The sequence below is a fragment of the Rattus norvegicus genome, chromosome 19 (genome assembly GCF_036323735.1).
Source record: "Rattus norvegicus strain BN/NHsdMcwi chromosome 19, GRCr8, whole genome shotgun sequence".
NCBI classification, from domain to species: Eukaryota; Metazoa; Chordata; class Mammalia; order Rodentia; family Muridae; genus Rattus; species Rattus norvegicus.
In genome coordinates, this window is record NC_086037.1 from 25,856,474 (window position 1) to 25,873,886 (window position 17,413).

Here is a 17,413-nt window from a genome sequence, read left to right on the forward strand (position 1 = left end):
AAGCCCATTTGGAAGGTAATGAAAGTGCTACAAAAGTAATTAATGCCTTGAAATACGATGCTCGAATGTCTTTTGGTAAACAGCTAGAAGATACTACCCCTATGTAAATAGCTAAATTATTGGATGATCAATTGACAGGATTAGATCCCAAGGCTTGGCTTCAAAGGATTTTCCATAGCTTGGGAGGAGCTAGTTTTGCCATAATCTTATGTACATTATGTATTATGTTGCTTTATTTTTACATGATTAAACCCCTACAAAGACTTTTGCTATGTTATGGAAAGTGTTTCTTTTAAAACAAAAGAAAAAAGGAGGAATTGTTAAGACATACAGATGCAGCTCCCAGGCAGGGTCAAGAAAGGCCTGGTGACAGATACAAGTAGGGGCTGGAATTCCACCCTGGAGAAGAAAATGTTTTCTCACTTGGCCTTAAGCTATCTTCTTCTGTGTCCTGTTTCTGTGGAAGTGGTTCTAACGCTCTCTCGGTAATGGTGAGTATATTTTGATTATAATAAGATAGGTGATTTGTTATATGAATATTTTGAGAAGAAGCCTTTGTTTATTCGTATTTCTTTGTTTAGTCTTCCCTCAGTTGTTCCTGGTATCCTGGGAATAATGATCTTATGGTATCTTGACAAAATGAAAATTGTAGTTATTCATATTCCCAGCTACATAGGGATTAATAAAGCTTGCAACTGTGTGCAGTTGCTTCTGCCTTTGCTCTGCACCCCCTGTGTCCTGGGGGTATGCAACCATACCCAGGGCCCCCAATTCACTAGACATTGACAGTGGGTCACCCCACAAAACACAGAAGCATCTACCTTAGTCAAAAATGGATATTTTATTGAATGCACACACTAACACTGATTGATCACATCCATGTAACTACTGAAGCTTTTTCTGCTCTCTGTAGCGGTGATGACGTCAAAATCTTACTGAAAACCATGCACACCCGGTTTAGGTTGTATTAAAGTAGCCCACGATTTCAGTGCTCCCTGCAAGGTGCCATGAGACAGCAGTAGCATGAGTCTGCATGCACCTCGACAGTTTTCACTAGGGACTACACACACACACACTTTACTGACATGGTGCACATTCTTTGCACACAAGGAAGAAAGTGAGCAGTAATGAAAACACACCAATCATGGAATTGATGGAGGGAGCTGTGGGGAAGCTGGGGCTTAGAGGTACTTAAAGGCCCTATGCAGGCTCTCCTTTTGTTGGAGGAGAAACTTCAACTGCAATGTGGTTCTTTATTTTCTTTCTCTAAAGCACAGAGAGCTAGGGTGAAACATAGGGCTTTGAGCATGTTTGGCAAGTACAGTCACAATGAATTAAATCCTAGGGCTGGAACCTATTAATCTTCTACAAAATTACAGAGCAGCCTGGATGAAGACTCATAGCTGAAAAGGTGGACATCTCAAGACAGGCACTGACAATGGCTGACAGACTTGACTGAAGACTGGAAATGTTTTGCTATCTCACAGGAAAAGAAGGCCCCTCCTACAACACTGTACTCTAAGGACAGTTTATTCAGGTTAGGATGACATGAACTATTGTCTCAGGTCACAGATGTCAGTACAAAGTATCCAAGGTATTGTATGCCAATGGTAGCATCAACAGAACAAAGCACACAGTGTCATGAAGACATAAATTATGAGTTTGTGTAGAAAGACCCAGGCCTCATCCAGGTTCTTAGTAACTGAGAACCTCAAACACAGTAGTGATGTGATAGTGTGGGGGTGAATCTAGTTACAACTTGTTTCTATTGTGACACAGATGACTCTTTCTGTGTCATGGGCAGCTTATAATGAATGACTAGACCTAAGCATGAGAATAACCAAATACTACATTGCTTCCCTAGCTGCTGAGCTTTAAAAAGCCCTGGGGAGACAGCAAGCTTTTGTGGACATTCTGGATTATTCCTTCTGTACTTTAACTCTCTGAGTCACCTGCACTCTCAGTAAGTTAATTCAATTCCATAAATTGGAAATCTGTCACCTGGAAAAAATACATTCTCAATACGATCCCAGATTGGCCATGGAAAAAGGGTAGCTTGAACTGCCCAACCTAGGTTCTGGGCCTGCACAGGCCTGCTCTCAAAAAGAAACCTGTGTTCACAGCTATAGGCAGCATTCACTATGTATGCTCTTGAGGTTCCTCCCTAAACTGCTTGGATTAAAATAATTTTCATGCTAACAATCAAAACACTCATTATGCCAATCTGGCCAACAGGAAGCTAATTTCTATTCTGTATTTTGTCAGATGTGCATAATACATATGGTCATCATTGATAACAGGTGAAAGATCTGCTCTAATATGGACACTAAGTGGTGCTGGAGGATGATCCTGCCCACAATGAGCAGTGGGAACACCAGAGCCCTGTAGGGATGCCTGGCAAGCTAACACATTGAGCACGCACAGCTCAGTAAGTTCCCTGTGAACACACATCTCCTGAGATCTGTCTATTTGATTGGAGGTGATCCTGTCCACCTAATACAGTACATGATGTGGAATAACAAAAGCCACCTGCAGGAGCTGTGGCGATGACTCACAGGATAGAGCATCTGCTGCTCTCTCAGAAGAACCATATGGACCCTAACAATTGAGTAAAGCATGTCAGTGATTACATCATAGAGTGTGTGTCTGAGAAACAGCCACATTATCCACACAAAAGACACTGTCACACTGGGTACCCCTTGGTGACTTTGAATTCACTTATTAGCCCAGTATCCATGGAACATGCAGAGATCCATCTCCAGCTGTCAGTTCTAAGTCCACAGGAGGGGACAGAACCCTTTAATAAGAATGATGGTCTTAAGAGTCAAGAGATAGAATTCAATATTTATTCATAAGGAATTCATTTTTACAACAAAACAAGATTAAAACAAATAAATTAAAATATTTAAAAGTATGTGAAAAGATAAAAACAGTAACAAGAACATATAAATATGAAACAACAAAAAGAAAATTTCAATTAAAATCATAACAAAAATATTTCTAAACAGCACATTCTTAAGGAACATTTAGAAGCACAGATGTATTGCTGTTTCTCCTCTTGCACACATAATGAAAGGCTGTCCCCCAAGTTGTCTCTCAGGTGCTGTTTTCTGAGAAGAAAGTAAGACCTCAATCAGTCAGGCTGGCTTAGTGATATATAAATTTAGGGTCTCTAAGCAATGACAAATTAACTCTGAGGAAGAATACTCATCCAAAAAACTTGTTACCATTCAGGATGTTTGTCATCAGGGACACCTGAGAAAGCAACTTATTCTTCAGGAAGCTCTCTTACTGGGGTGTGTCCAATTCCAGCTCTCTTGCACTTTCTGAGACCTGGGAGAGGAAGGCAGTTTTTCAGACACTGATTTGGTGGTGAAATGCAAGGCAGATGTCGGAAGGCTGCCTTCTACCACCTCAGTTCTATTGGACAGTCAACATGGACCTTTTAACTGATATCATGGTTGCTAACTCTTTGGGAAGGGCAAAATCTCCAGAGAGCCTCAAAGTAATGTGAGCTGCCAATCTGGGACCCAGACTTATATCAGTGCAAACCAAGGACAGGGCAATGGAAGGAACCTCATTGGGTTGCAGGAAGAAAGGAGATGTCCATATGTCACCAAGGTTAAAACCAATGACAAGTTCTAATTTGACATTTGCACTTTGTTCTTATCCCGCAAAGGTGCTTCCTGCACAAGAAGTCACATGACCACAGAGTGTCATTTGTCAAAGAACCAAGAACTTGTTCAAAACTCTACAGAGCATCCAATCTATCACGTGGATATGCAATAATGAGGTATGTTATTAATCTGTCACCATTTCTATACTGCAGCTTCAAAAAAATATACTTGCAAAATAATTCAGTTTCTGAAAAGTGGTTGGCTTCCCAGAATACTTGTGCATAGGCAGCGCAATGAACAATTCCATTACATGAGGTGGTTGGGTGGTTGTGAGTGTAAATTAGAAAGGTGGTAGGAGAGAGCAAAGATGTATCAAATTGGCAAACTTTATCAGATATTTTTAAGCTAACACAGCTGCTCAACCCTACCAGATGATGCTGGGTCTGGACGTTGTTGGTCTTTATCTTTCTTGTTGAAGTCAACCAAATATTTCTGGTTCAGTGCACAGTCAAGATGTACCTCCTTGCTCTCCTGCTTCAGTGGGAACAACTTCTTCCTACTTGTGTTGTCCATCAGGAGCTGGCTGAGCAGGTTTCTGGAAATACAGTCTGCATAGTAAGATCATGCTGCCCCTTTCTCCCATTCCCACTCCCGAGTGCCACTAACTCCACCAGGACCCAGATACCCATGAAGACTTAATAGAATTCATTTCGATACATATAAGGCTGCTGCACAAACCACAAAGAGTAAATTCCGGGAAGAATAAATTATTTAATTGGCCCGAGCACCAATTAGTGTCCACATCTCTCAAAAAGAACATGGATCTACAACTATCCATGAAAGCCCAATGCATGGGGGCAACATCAATTAGTAGTGGGCCAACACCCTCAAAGGAGGTCAGTAGAACCAAGAGAAGGTCATGCTAACCATGTGGTCTACACACTGAGTTTTGTAAAACCTGGTATGACACCATAGGTCCAGGTCAGCCTAATAACCTTCTGCTGACTTCAATCAGTGCTGTTCTATCTAGAGCCTTCTGAAGATGCCTAGACAATCCTGGGATGAGTAACAGTCTTTTATGGAACTGAAAACTGAGTCCTAATGACCCTGGCACACTGATGTGTAAACAGCACAAGAGATAGAACCAGAGCTGAAGACCGTCCAATCCAGAACAAAGAAAGTCAGAAATGGCCATTCCACAGGTGATAGCCTTTCTGACCAGGACTTACCTAGAGAAGGTAATCTCCTTCTTCAGCTTATGGTTGTTCTCATGGATTTCAGTGTTCTCCATCTCTAAGTTGTGCAGAATTGACATGACCGCCTCCTCCATTCTCTCCAGGTCTTCATAATATGGATTTGGCCTGAAGTGTGGCCTGGCCCCAAATAATAGAATACAATGAACATCGGCATTTAGGAATATATGAACTCAGGGTGGGTCCTGTACTACCCCAGTCCTGGAAGGACACCTTCTGAATTCTACATATTGGATCTTCTTCAGCTTCAGAAACGTGTTTTTGTTCGTCCAGGACACCAGAATCTCGGCATCCAGATGGAGGCTTCCCTGGCTCCCTTTGTTCAACCAAGAGGAAATCTGCAGTCAAGCCAGTTGAGCTATCAAGAGCCTAGGCCACACCTCTCCATGCTCCCCCACCCCAACACACACAGAAACCTGTGATTACTTTTCTCCTGTTTTGATAACAGACCATATATCAACACAAAATTATAATCTGCACAAGGAATACAAATAAACAGACAATCGTGGTCACATAGGCAAAGAACTGTGCTGTTGACAGTGGGGCTCTCAGAACAAAGCATTCACATCACCATGAAAGTGTTACAGGTAAATACTCAGGCCAAGACATAGACCCCTAGATTCCAAGTGTGGAGGGAAATATAAACATATAAAAGTTGTCCATATGCATTTGGATGTATGCACATACAGACTCACAGACGGAAAAACACCCACAAAAAAAGAGAAATGTAAAAACAGAGTCAGAGAAAGAGAAAGAGAAATATGGAAACAGAGAGTACTGTGAAAACCAGGAGAAATGCATCCACCATTGCTGTCTCAGAGGGCAAGACACACAGACAATAACAAACAGGCCTGAGCCTGAGACCTTCTAGTCAAGCATTGAGATGAACAGTTTGGTACCAAGCCCCTCAGGCTGCTGCGTGGATCTTCCAGCACTCAGTCCCCTGCCTAGCAAGTACAGAGACTCACCATAAACTCACTGCAATTACAATCTTGCAAAGCCACCATCTGTCAAGGGCTTTGCAAATGCACACTAGACACTCACTCTCCCTGACTTTATCCCCGAATTCTTCATTCAGACCACAAGATCTGCATTTCAATAAATGGAAGCAGATGAGTCCATTTTCCATCTCGCTCCTCAGGAAGGGTCAGGTTCTGAATCTCCTCTATATGGGAGGTGAGGTTTAGCACAAGGTGGTTAGGGAGGCACAGCTTTCTAGACCCCAAAACCTTAATAGGATAAGATGAAGGTGACCTTGCAGTCCCAGGAATGGAACAAGAGCATTTGGAGCGATTCATACCTGTTCTTCATGGATCTCTCTGTCAGAAACCTCAGGCGATCTCTCAGGTCATTTCTCTCCTCGGTAATGAGCTGCAGCTCTTCAATCAGCCTCTCCTTTTCCGTCTTGGCCTGATTCTCGCTTAGTTCAGTGCCAGGGGATGATGTTTCTCTCCCAGCATCTGTAGGTAGAAGAACACAAGTGAACCTGCATGGGGAGAATGCATAGAGTGTACATAGACCACAGTGAGGCCTAAACAGGAGAACAAGCCTGGAACCCAGTGTCACTGCTAGGCGATTGGTCTATGCTTAAGAGGCCTCCTCAGGGGATCTCAGTTCTCCCACTACTCTATAGAGACCAAGAGATGTAAGCAGCCAGGTGTTCCCTATGCCGGACATCACGTGCTCACATGTACCACGGAGATGGCTACTCCAGGATTATCATCAGCTGAACAGGGTACAGCTTGGTTTCCTCACCCCTGTGGTTTCAGAACTCAGATGATAAATTCACCACCCACAAGACTTGAGTGATTGGAGACACTCAGATGTCCTACCCTGATAGTCTAGGCCAACAACTTTGGATAAAAACACATTTCCATGGAGGACATGGTCAACAGACTTATCAGTTCCCCTATTTGAAATACCAAATGCCCGAGAAGTTCCAGTAGGTTACAGGCTGAATCTTGGTCCACATGTTCCAAACAGTTTTGGTATTTTAGAAACATGTTTGTAACACACAACCTCTAATATATAAAGCTAACGATGACCCTTCCAGTTAGAAGAAATCAGAGGAGGTCTAAGAACATAAGGTTATTGCCTGGAGCACAATTCTCCCCCTGTTCCTACTGTCAGATATCCACTGTATTTAAAGAAGCAATGATAGTGAAATACATTGCTGCCCTGTCTAAACTCAGAAAAGGTGGACCCTCCATGACTCCTGATGGTGTTATTATACAATGTAACATAACAAATGCACTGTAAAAGTAAAGACCAGAAGTTCACAGTATAATAGCATTGGCCTTACCATAGCCTCCCAGTGGAGATGGGGAAACTAAAGGTCTGAAATCCTGACTTTCAGGAATTGTGATATTCATGGAAATTCAATTCCTTTTCAGATGCTCCAGTTGTTGTGTCCCATTGCTAGAAATGTCAGCATAAGCCTGCAGCCCCCCTGGCAGGAAGCTCACAATACACTGCCCAGAACTTACTCAACATTCCCCAGAAGTGCTGTCTTTGTCCATCATTACTTTGAGAAGAAAGGCTAGACTCCTTCACTTTAGTCTCTCCAGAATCGACATTCCCCCTCCCAAAACGCTTGCGAAGACGGGAAAACATGTCTTAGCTTGTAACCGCCAGACTCTGACTGAGAGAAACTAGGGCACTGGTTGTCACTACAACACTGGTGACATCACAGAGGATGCCAGAACTCTCTAGGAGACAATAGAATGTCCAAGAAGGGACAGCTGATGTCATGGGGAGCAGACTTTGCCTCCCTGCTAATGTTCTCCCTGTACTGAGCATAAGCAGAGGTGCCCTTTCCAGGAGACTTTCCTGGGGCAGAGCCACTGAGCATCTCCTGCTTCCAAAGCCAAATTTTCCTCAAGGCTTGATTATAAAAACCTTAGTAATTCCTATGCATCTAAATGAATGTTTCCTTTCAAATCTTTCCCAAAAAATGTCTCACTAACTCAAATTGTCCACATTCACCAATGTTAGCCATTAAAACGTCCTGAGATTTCACACCAGCTTGAATATGCAGTCAAAAGTTCTCCTGTCTCATTATGTACAGGTGCTTTATATCACATCAGAAATAGTCTGCATGGTAGGTTACAACATGCGTGTGTGTTAGGGGAACACTCATGAAGTCATGTGCTTAACAATCCACAATTGCCAGAATATTCCTTAGGAGAAAGAGTTGAAATCTTTATGGTGCTAGGAAAAGTGTGGAGACCAGTTGGCAGAGGAAAGTGCAATATTGGAGCCACCAGTGAAGGGAACCTCATGCTAATCAGAACTGACTGCCATATAACACTTCCTACAATCTTCATATGAGAAGCTTGAGATTTTTGACTGACTTTTTCTTTTTCTTTCTTATGTTTTGCTATATAAGTTGAGAGAAAGAGATAGGGCTCATGCTGCTTGTGGGGTTCTTGTCTCTGCACCAATGTCGCCAAAGGAGCACTGCTCACAGGCCTGAGTAAGATATACCCTGAGCTTCTATCAGAAAAATAAAATAGTCAAGAGATATAGGGGGTGCACATAAACATCTAAAATGAGGCTATAAACATGATTAAGTGGATAGAGCAAGGTCCCAGCACCTGTACACTGGGAAATGGCCACCCCACCAAACACAAAAGCATCTATCATAGTAAAAAATGAATACTTTATAGAATGCACACACTAACACTGATTGATCTCCTCCTTAGTTCAAATTTTGGGGGCAAATTCATGGCCCTAACTATCTTTCTCTCAACTTATATAGCAAAAAATAATTAAGAAAGAGAAAAGAAAAAGTCAAAACAAAAAGCTCAAGCTTCTCATATGAGGATTGCAGGAAGTGTTATATGGGAGTCAGTTTTGATTAGACCATTTTAGATAGAACAGTGCATAGTGACCCTTAATGTGCTGGGCCCTATATAAAGATTTTTGCAATATTGGAATTTTAACAAACCTCATCCAGAACATACAGAAGAGGCAAGGATGTGATCACCATGTCCTTGCTCTCTATCAGGGTATTTTTCTGCGTCCTTGATTGTCAAGCATATAACAGCAACAATCTGAAATAGCTGGTAGACACTGAGAATCGTGGGTGAAACTATAGTTGTGGGTTACACACCTCAACTGTCAAAGGCCAATGCTGTACTCACAGTCCTTGGAGGCCACTCTTGTAAGCCTATGTATTGAAAAGTGGAAGGAGGTTTATCTGAGCTTAAAGTGCATCTGGCCAGCTAGGTAGAGGGCAACTTGTGATACTTGAGACCCGTCTAAAACCAGCACAGAAACCCACACTTCTTTCCAAGCATCATCTACGAATTCTCGATTATTTACCATTCTCTCCCTACCAGTTTTTCAGTTTTGAATGGTAGAAAAAAACTGGAACTGATCTTTCTATTCTAAGGACATTGATCTCTATTTCCTTAGGTCCACATTAAGAGTGCATACAAATGGATATCACCATCTGAACATCTTAGTATTATCTACTCTGTATATGTAGCATAATACTGTGCCTATGACAGTCTCAAGATTCCTTGAGTGTTGTTGCCCCATCAAGAAGTGTGAAGAACTGAGGCCAATCCTCAGGGATCCTTTCGAGGGATTAGAAGAAAGCCATCAGAGATACTCCACTTCTTTGTCCTTAGATTAAATCAAGTTGACACAATGTGAACCTGGTGGGCTATTTAACCATGCATCTTTCTCCCAATCCCTCTTTTCTGAGTTCAGTCCATGGCAGAATTCGTTCCCCACCATCCTAGATATTTCTTGGTATATTTCCACTAGAGCCAGGTTTCTTTTTTTTTTTTTTTAATTGGAATTAGTTGTAGTCAATCAACTGCTGCCGCATGTAAGAAATGATTAGTATCTATTGTAACTTACCACACTGTATTTGTGTATACAAGTACGTTATTGGCAATCCAGCATTATTGAGGAATTGGAAACCAGCGCTTTGGCCTTGCCTTTCTGTGCCTAGTCCTGGCTCACAGGCAGCAGGGGGCAGACCTTGAGTTCCTCTTCAGGGACAGAGTGATGTTGAAAGGGCTCTGAGCAGGCAGAGCAACACAGTTGAGGCAGCTCCTTTCAGTTATCAAACACATCATCTCCTTCCCATCTTAAGGGCTACTGCTGAGGTCTTGCCCCCATAGCTACCTTAACAGCAGCGAATTTGTTACACAGCAGCCACTCTTTCCTATTGTGCTGTAATATGCCTCCACATCATGGATGCCAAGAAACAAACTAACAAAAGAAAAACAAAAAAAACCTGACACTGAACTGTGTGGTGCTGGTCACATACCCTGTTTTGTTCTCTATGTTATGAGGTTTGTTATTATTAACAAATTCCCCAACTATAAGCTTCACATAGGACCCATGAGATTCAAGGAAAATAGGAACAATTATGAGGAAAATGGCCTGAGTCAGGGACATAGACAGCAGCATCCAGCACTTGGGCGTGAGCCCACGTGGATCTTGCAATGAGCTGGCCCTCAATGTCCAGGACACAGTTGTGAGCTGTTGTTCTGGTTGAACTGTATTGGTGTGTGCATTCAATGAACTACACCTATTTAAATGAATTCAGTGTTGGTGTGGTTTGAATCCAGACCCCTTGACACCAAATCTTCCCTTTGGCAGCATTTAGGAGAAGAAGCTAAGGTCAGGAGAGGTGACATCTTGCCATAAGTTATGTGACAAGAGGGATGGTGAAATGATCCCTTGTGACAAGAATCAAGGTTTCCTCTGTGGTACTTAAGTCTATACTGGTCCTGTGCAACAGCTTCAATAACCCATTTCTGATTTCCCTTGGGATTCCCGTGATGATGCACTCAGTCAGGGTTGGAAACAACCAAAATGGTAGTCAAAGTGCTTGATTTAAAAAATGTAGGGAACACTGCAAACTCATGTTTCAGGATATTTGATTACATTGTAAGCCCCAAGATTTGTTATTTACTTAAAAAAATGTACGTCTTGTGGTGTAGGTCAGCACTAACACAGACATTTACCTCTAGAGCTTGGTGGTTTTTATTGATAGAGAAATTGCATAGAATCGCCATAGGGACCTGTGTCTTAGGTCTGTTTCCCTAGTATATCCTCTATATCTATCATGATGGTGATCATGTTTCTGGCTAAATGTATGTGTGTTTACTGGGGAAATGAGTTTAGTGACGTGCAAATATTATTTAAACCTATGTATTAAATGTTGTCATTTTGTTAATTTTTGTGGTTTTTATTGGATTCTTTTGATTGACTGTCGTAGTTTTATTAAATCATTTCCTGTTTTCTCTAATAGTTTATGCTTCCCGTCAAGCTAAAGTATTCCTTTTAGGATCCTCTACAGAGCTGTCTTACTGGTTATACATATTGTGTTAAATTTATTTTTAGTGTGCATTAGTCAGCACAGTAGCTGGGCAGCTGCCTGCCCTCCATGGTATCAGATCTACTTTCCAAACACTAACGCTCAACTCTTACTGACTGTGTAGCATCTTGGCTGCTCTTTGTTCCCCTTGGACAGCCCTCAGGACCAGGCTCTCCTCTCCCTTAACCATGGCTGCTGTCCTCTTCCTCTCTCCTCTCCATCACACACGTTCTTCATTTATTCTCTGGCAGCTTCTTCCTCCTTCTTCCCTCCTCAAGATCCTCTCTAGCAAAGCCCTCAAGGCTCACCTCCCCCATCTCTCTGCTCTGCGGCTGTTGGCTGTTGGCTTCTTTATAATCACAGTTAACTGGGAGCAGGGTCAGCGTTTGGGGGTTAACCAGTCTTGAGTTCTACAAATTAGCATTAAATAAAAGCAGAATTAGACTAATACACTACAGGGATTTCTTTAGTTTTGTTTTGGTGTAAGTTTTCTTTTATCTTTTCACTTTCTACTTTATTTTAGGCTATTTTTTTATTAATTGGTTATTTTATTTATTTATATTTCAAATGTTTTCCTGCTTTCCAGACTGCCCTCATCAAATCTTAAATCCCATTTCTGCTCAGCTTTGCCCATATCACAGTGCTCCCCCACCCACACATATCCATTCCCACCTCACAACTCCAGGATCTCCTTTTGGTGGGGCAACAGGCCTCTGTGTAGTCAATGGCCTCTCCCCACATGGATGCCTCTTAAGTCAGTCCTCTTCTACACAGTTACCTAGAACCATAGACCCATCCTTGTATACACTTTTGCTGGCAGTTTTGTCCCTAGGAACTGGGGGATTGGTGACAGAGGGTCTGGTTAGATATTAAAGACCAATGGTTGCTGCTGTCTCTTCTTTTTCTGGTTGTAGGTGAAATTATGTTTGGGTGCTTCTCTTCTTATTTTTGAAATTATTGTGAGGTGATTAATTTCTTGTTTTTTCTTGGGTATAGTTTAGCTCATTGTCTTGGAGTTTTCCTCCTATTATCCTCGGTTATGCTTCTGAGTTTAAATTTGTATTTGTCATAAAATATCTTGGTTTCTCCATTCATGGTGATTGCGAATTATGCTGCGTATAAGAACCTGGGTCTGCATTACATCTGTCCAGGATTTTTTGGCTCTTTCAGTCTCCGTTGAGCAGTCTGGTGTAATTCAGATAGGTCTGAATTCATTTCTTACTAGATATTTATACCTTACCCTGTATAATATTCTTTCTTTTATCTGTGTATTTAGTGTTTTAATTATTATGTGAATGGAGAAATTTTTCTGGTTAAATTAATTTGCGTTCTGTAGGCTTCCTGTACCTTTATGGCCTTTAATTTCTTTACCTTATGGAAGTTTTCTGCTTTGATATGTTGAAGATGTTTACTGGACCTATGAACTGGATATCTCAATTCTCTTCTATATCTCTTATCCTTGTGTTTGGACTTTTAATTGTGTCCTGAAATCCACGGATGTTTGGATTCTATAAACCATACATGTTTATCTGAGATGAGCTTAATTTTGTGCTTTGTTGGTGACCTCCTTTACCCCAACTCTTCCATTTAGTAGCATGTTGGATAATGAGACATGGTCAGCAATGGTGACTTCTTGCCATAAATTATATGAAAATAGGGAGGTGACTTTATGTGCGTCAAGTATCAGTAGTCTTCTGGGTAGTTTTGGTCCCCGGTTGGCTGTATGCAACAGTTTCAAAAGCCCAGGATTGATGTTCTTTGGGATTCCCATGGTGATGCACACAGACATGACAGAAAAAGGCCAGAATACACAGGATAGTACTTGACTTATGTAATAGAGAGAACATTACTAAGTTATGTTACAAAATATTTGATCACACTCTGATCTTCATGAATGTATTATTTCATGAAAAACTATGTGTGGTATAGCATCGCCAGGGCACAGACATTTAATGCAAGAGCTCTTTGTTTACTGTGAACATGGACTTTATTACTGTTCAGCTCACCTACCTCACACCTTTACTGCAAAGCTAAAGGGCACTTATGTCTAGAGCAGATCAAGGCACAACTTGATAGGAAATGAAGATGACTAGGGCAATGGAAAGTCTTTCAGTGGTAGGATTTTTAAGAAAGCGTGCAGAGGGAGCTACAATGCTCTTCTTCTGGGGGAACAGTGAATTAGGAAGGACGGTTGGGAGCTTTACTTGAATTCAGCATCTGACTCCTGAGACTTCATTGGTAAAATTGATGTCTGGAAATTTGTGTTGTAAAACAACACATTGGCTCTGCAGCTTTTGGCAAGGCCCATGAACAGAGAGATCACACCAGCTCGGAACAATCTGAAAGGAAATCAGGTTTTCTTAAGTCACCTGAGAAGTCCTCAAGGAGAGAGGAATGAATGGGTAGCACCATAAGAGAAGGCTTTAGGATTTCGTATAGTGCTACTCTATATGCCTTGAAAATAGAAGCAGAAAATGAAAAACTAAATGACTTCACAGGAATTAGCTCAATTCTGAGTATGATTATTTCATATTGGTAATTTATACTGGATTCATTTTTTAAAAATTTAACATAAGAGCCTTCTGTTTTAATACTAGGCTGTCTTAGCATCACAAAATCCTTACAAACCCTGCCTGGCGCCCGGCATCTAACACTACTGGGCTAGATATTCTACTTTTACCTTCGTCACCATCAACAGCTTCCATTTAACCAGTGTCCATGCCAGGCAGACACTGAGCAGGTTGTATGTTCTGTTAATCTCCACAACAACCCAATTCAGCAGAAACACCTCCAATTTACACCTGAAGAAACCACAGCTCAAAGCAAATGAGTATCAGGGTCCCCTCAGTCTCACTGGCTGTCACTTAGACCCACATCCTTCTCTGTACAGGGAAGCCATGGGCCTGATGTGAGCTGTGCAAGCTGACTCCCCTGAGATGATCAATGCTATTCTTGACACTGGAAGAATTTAAGACAAGGTGACCCACAGACTCCTGGGGTAGATTCTGCCTCTGGGTTCTAGGGTGTGACATGGTATTCCTTGCCATGGGTCTCTACTCACATGAGGAGTCTGCTCCCATGTGTCAACTTCTATGGCAGTGGTTCAAATCCCTCCTAATGATGTAACCCTTTAATGCAGCTCTTCATGCTGTGGTGACTCCCATCACAAAATTATTCCATTGCTACTTCATAACTAATATTGCTACTCTTATAAGTTATAATGTGCAAGGTATCTTATATACAATCTTTTTGAGTGGTTGCTCCCCACAGGTTGAGAAACATTGCTTTATATACTTTTTTTTTGAGAAGCCTTCATCTGAGGAGGACCTGATGCAGGTGTGAGAGCAGAGACACCCTGAAGTAGTGACAAGTTAGCAGGCCCAAGGCTGCTTGCCTTAATGGCAACAGAGATTCCTGGCTGAAGGCACAATCTGAAATCACTGTCCCCAGGACATTTCTTTCTTTTTTTTCTAAGTTTATTTAATACTTAATAATAATTCTTTGGTTTCCGGGCAAACATCCCCCTCCCCCCTCCCCTTCCTTATGGGTGTTCCCCTCCCAACCCTCCCCCATTGCCGCCCTCCCCCCAACCTGTTTTCACAGCTGAGCTAGATCTGAGAAACAGGTGCTTTTAAAGAAGCATGTGACAGTATCTCCTGCAGGAGAGCTCACTATGCAGGGAAAGTCACACAGGACAGGGAAAAGTGGCTTCCCAACTTCCCCAGGGCACTCAAACCAGGGAGGATTGTTGAATTTGTTCATTGTCTATTGTTATATCCCCCTTTTCATTTCTAATTTTGTCAGTTTTGGTATTGTCTCTCTGGTGTGCAGTTTGTTTCAGGAACAGGTTGTGTGTCTGGTGGATATTCTCAACAAAAAAAAAAGAAATGAAAAAGGAAACAAAAAAAAAAGCAAGCAAACAAACCAACAAAGAAACAAAAACCCTACAAACAGCTCGTGGTTCCCTTGACTCTTTGTATTTTTCTCCTTGTTTGTAATTGATTGATTTGATTTGAGCCTTGAATTAATTTCCTGCCATCAAATCCTACCACACACTCTATAAGATGAGGCTTTGCCTCACCTTGGTAAGAGCAACATGTAATAAATGAAGCTTATGCTGTTCTCTGTAGTGGGGATGACATCACAATCTCACTGCAAACCATGCACAGCGCGGTTTAGGCTGTATTAAAGTAGCCCACGATTTCAGTGCTCCCTCCGTGCCATGAGACAGTAGTAACATGAGTCTGCCTGCACCTGGACAGTTTTCACTAGGGACTACACACACACACACACACACACACACACACACACACACACACACACACAAACACACACCGCCTTTACTGACATGGTGCACATTCTTTACACACCAAAAATAAAGTGAGCATATATGAAACACATCAATAATGGAATCAATGGAGGGAGTTGTGGGGAAGCTGGGGCTTAGAGTTACTTAAAGGCCCTATGCAGGCTCAACTTTTGTTGGAGGAGAAACTTCAAGTGCAATGTGGTCCTTTATTTTCTTTCTCTCTAAGGAACACAGGGTTAGGGTAGGACCTACAGATTTGAGCATGTCGGGTAAGTACAGGGACACTGAATTAAATCCTAGGGATGGAACACAATTAATCTTCTACAAGATTACAGAGCAGCCTGGATGAAGATTCTCAGGTGAAAATGTGGACATCTCAAGGCAGGCACTGGACAATGGCTGTCAGTCTTGACTGAAGACTGGAAATGGTTTGCTATCTCATAGGAAAAGAAGGCCCCTCTGTCTACACTGTACTCTAAGGACAGTTTATTAGGTTAGGCATGACATGAACTATTGTCTCATGTCACAGATGTCAGTACAAAGTATCCAAGGTGTTGTATGCCAAAGGTAGCATTAACAGAACAAAGCACACAGTGTCATGAAGACATAAATCATGAGTTTGTGTAGCAAGACCCAGGCCTCTTCCAGGTTCTTAGATAGTAACTGAGAACCTCAAATACGGTAGTGATGTGATAGTGTGGGGTGAATCTAGTTACAACTACTTTCTATCATGTCACAGAGGACACTTTTTGTGTCATGGTCAGCTTAAAATGAATGACTAGACCTAAGCATGAGAATAACCAAATACTACATTGCTTCTCTAGCTGCTGAGCTTTTAAAAGCCCTGGGGTGACAGCAAGCTTTTGTGGACATTCTGGATTATTCCTTCTGTACTTTAACTCTCTGAGTCACCTCCACTCTCAGTAAGTTAGTTCAATTCCATGAATTCGAAATCAGTCACTGGAAAAAATACATTCTCAATACGATCTCAGATTGGCCATGGAAAAAGGGTACCTTGAACTGTCCCACCTAGGTTCTGGGCTTCCACAGGCCTGCTCTCCAGAAGAAACCTGTGTTCACAGCTGCAGGCTACATTCACTATGGATGCTCTTGAGGTTCCTCCCTAAATGGCTCAGATTAAAATAATTTTCTTGCTAACAATCAAAAAACTGATTATGCCAAGCTGGCCTAGAAGAAGCTAGCTTCTTTTCTGTATTTTATCAGTTGTGCACAATACATATGGTCATCATTGATAACAGTTGAAAGATCTGCTCTAATATGGAAACTAAGTGATGCTGGAGGATGATCCTGACCCACAATGAGCAGTGGGAACACCAGAGCCCTGTATGGATGCCTGGCAACCTAACACGTTGAGCACGCACGGCTCAGTAAGTTCCCTGTGAACACACATCTCCTGAGATCTCTCTATTTAATTGGAGGTGATGCTGTCCACCTAATACAGGACCTCATGTGGAATAACAGAAGCCACCTGCAGGAGCTGTGGTGATGACTCACAGGATAGAGCATCTGCTGCTCTCTTAGAAGAACCACATGGACCCTAACAATTGGGTAAAGCATGTCAGTGATTATATCATAAAGTGTGTGCTGAGAAAAAGCCACATTATCCACACAAAAGACACTGTCACACTGAGTACCCCTTGGTGACTCTGAATTCACTTATTAGCCCAGGCTCCATGGAACATGCAGAGATCCATCTCTAGCTGTCAGTTCTAAGCCCTCAGGAGGGGACAGAACCCTTGAATAAGAATGATGGTCTTAAGAGTCAAGAGATAGAAATCAATATTTATTCATATTGAATACATTTTTACAACAAAACAGGATTAAAATGAATGAATAAAAATATTTAAAAATATTTGAAAGTAAAAATAGT